Here is a 2,702-nt window from a genome sequence, read left to right on the forward strand (position 1 = left end):
TGAGCCGGAAGGATTTGTGTTTTCTCGGAGACATGCATTTAAAGATAATAAGATATACAAATAATGAAATAATGAAATTACATACTTTCTACATCAGTGGAAAGGCCGTGGAACGCTCTATGGAATGGCTAAAGGAACAACATGGTTTGATAAAGAAATACAATAAAAATATATAAAAAAGTGTTGTCCTTACAAATACTCCCCCACCAAGAAAACGATTATGGAATAATGATTGGATGAAAAATATCTTAGAGGCTGGAGGGGACCCTGCGTTTTTGTGACACTTGTTGTAGAGCGTTATTGAACGTAGAGTCCTTCGGCATTGCTGGCTGACAGGATGCCTCCCTTGGCGGTTACCTGGGGGGTTCTACTGTTGACTGAGGGCGACCAAGACTGCGGAGAAAACTGTATTGTGTGTGGTGGCTGCGTGTGACGGGCTATGGGCACCCCCATGTGTGGTGGAGGTGGCACAGGTTGGGCTGAAGAAGTCCCAAGGCATGGCAACGGCATCCAGCAGGTAGCACAGAACCACAGATGGGCCAGGTCGGCAGGTTGAGGTAGCCCACAGGTAGCAGTGTCGGCAGGGAGAGGAGGCCCACAGGTGCGGCAGCGGTGCCGGTGGGCCAAGGAGAACTATAGGAGATGGCGTCGGAAGGGTGAGGAGGCCCACAGGTATGGCAGCGACGTCAGGCAGGCCAAGCGAGCCCCAGGAGCGACGGCAGCGTCGTGGGGTTTGAGGAGGATCATGGCAGCAACATCAGGGGGGTCTGAGCAGCAATGTGTGGCAGCAATGTTGGGTGGGTAAAACAGGACCCTGGGTGCAGCGGCGGTGTTGGGAAGTTTCCTGGGGACTTGCAGGTGTGGTAATGGCACCGGAGGAAGAACTGAGGAGGCCATGACGTCGGATGGATATTTTTGGACTGCCGCCTGATTTTGTTGGCTGACCAGCACCCAGCTACCCATCCTCAAAAAACTCCTAAACACGTTTGGAAGCCGTACCGTGATGGGTCCGTTAATGGCATCAGTGTCGTCCATGGAATGGAGCTTTCAGAGACCTAAACTGTGGTGCCGTATTGAGTCCGTTAAAGGTTCTCTGAAGGTGAGCTGCCTTACTTAGTCCGTTAAAGGCTATGCCTAAATCACTGTGTCACCGACTCCAGGAGGTCACCAGTTGTGAGGACCAGAGAGGAAGACAGGTAGCTGGGTACTGATAATTTATTACAGGTAAAAACAGGCTATAAAGGAGGCTGCGTACAGATATGTAGTATCCTACCTGAACAGAGAGAAATTGAGTCTGCGCCAGAAGGATTTGTGTTTTCTCGGAACCATATATTCAATGATAATAAGATATACAAATAATGAAATTACATAAGTTATACATCAGCGGAAAGGCCGTAAAATGCTCTATAGAATAGTTAAAGGAACAATGTGACTTGATAATGAAATAAAATAAAAATATAGGAAAAAGCGTTGTCCTTACAGGATGATGTTTATGAGAAACAAGAATCTTCAGCTGAAGGCCGATATTACTGAAAAGGATGAATTTACATAAAATCTGGATTCTAGATTAAATGAGCTATATTTACATTTAAATTACGTGTAGGTCCAGAAACTAATGGAAGGTGGTTGATTGCAGGCCCACTGGAAATGCGCAGCTTGGAGACGACCCAGACCCCAGATATATAAATTTGCACAAACCAGTTATTTAAATGCAAGCGTCGTTTTCATGGGTTCCCAATATTTCTCTCACAATCAGCATGGTATTTGTCTGCAAAGAGATCGCATTCTAGCATCAGTACTAATGTGGGGGACGTGCAAAACGTTACACAGTACTTGCTCAAAGCATTGCATAAATCTGACTCAGGGCTTCATAAACTGACTGGGAGCTTAATCTTATACAGGAAGGAATATTAATTTGCTTGAATGAACTAGGGAGATGTTTAATATCATTACTAGCATCAAAAGGGGAATTAATCACAGCATTGAACCAAAATTAGGGAGTGTAAAGCTAAACAAAGAAGGGGAAAGTCGCCCTGGAAGTATGAAATGAAATACAGACAAGAGGCAAAAACAATTTACTGACTACACTAGAATTATTCTCACAGTACCTGGAAATCCTTGGTCTTGTTGTCTCCCCATCTGCTGATATGTTTGTGCACTATGGATGGCATAAGAGCACGTGGGATCCCCAGAGGAAGCAGGGGAGCAAAAAGGGGGGGAAGTGGAGTTTTTTGCAGGTGAGAGGCATCTGGCCTCTGAGAAAGTTCTGAGGCTTCTGAGGGCTTCCGAGAAAGAGCTGCTGTGGTCCCATCCTTTTAATATGTCGGCCTAGAGATGCTCCTCCCCCGTTCAGGACACCTGTGAAGATTAAATCTAGGCAGTAAATGGAAGTAGAGATCATTTAGGGGGAATAAACGCTTTCAGTTCAGAGGGGCAACTCGAAAATGTGTGCTATTATTTATAGAGGAATATTACTTTATTTATAGAGGAATATTACTTTCCCTTGGTTCTGGTTTAAAATCCTGAACGAATATATATATATATATATATATATATTATATATATATATATATATATATATATATATATATATATATATATATCTAATTATCTATATATATATATATATATATATATATATATATATATAATATATTATATATATATATATATATATATATATATGTATATAGTATATATTC

The 2,702-nt window shown here is 42.6% G+C and overlaps 1 long non-coding RNA gene across 1 annotated transcript in view; it reads right to left on the reverse strand.

The window, feature by feature from the left end:
* Positions 1-2,702, reverse strand: part of LOC135210933 (uncharacterized) — a 7,423-nt gene continuing 4,721 nt past the window's right edge. The window contains exons 2-3 of the long non-coding RNA XR_010313594.1: positions 2,109-2,358; positions 1-1,768 (exon numbers count right to left, since the gene is read on the reverse strand). This is a non-coding gene — a long non-coding RNA (uncharacterized LOC135210933). The remainder of the gene's footprint in view (positions 1,769-2,108; positions 2,359-2,702) is intronic.

Source organism: Macrobrachium nipponense, chromosome 4 (genome assembly GCF_015104395.2).
Source record: "Macrobrachium nipponense isolate FS-2020 chromosome 4, ASM1510439v2, whole genome shotgun sequence".
In the NCBI taxonomy this organism is placed as follows: domain Eukaryota; kingdom Metazoa; phylum Arthropoda; class Malacostraca; order Decapoda; family Palaemonidae; genus Macrobrachium; species Macrobrachium nipponense.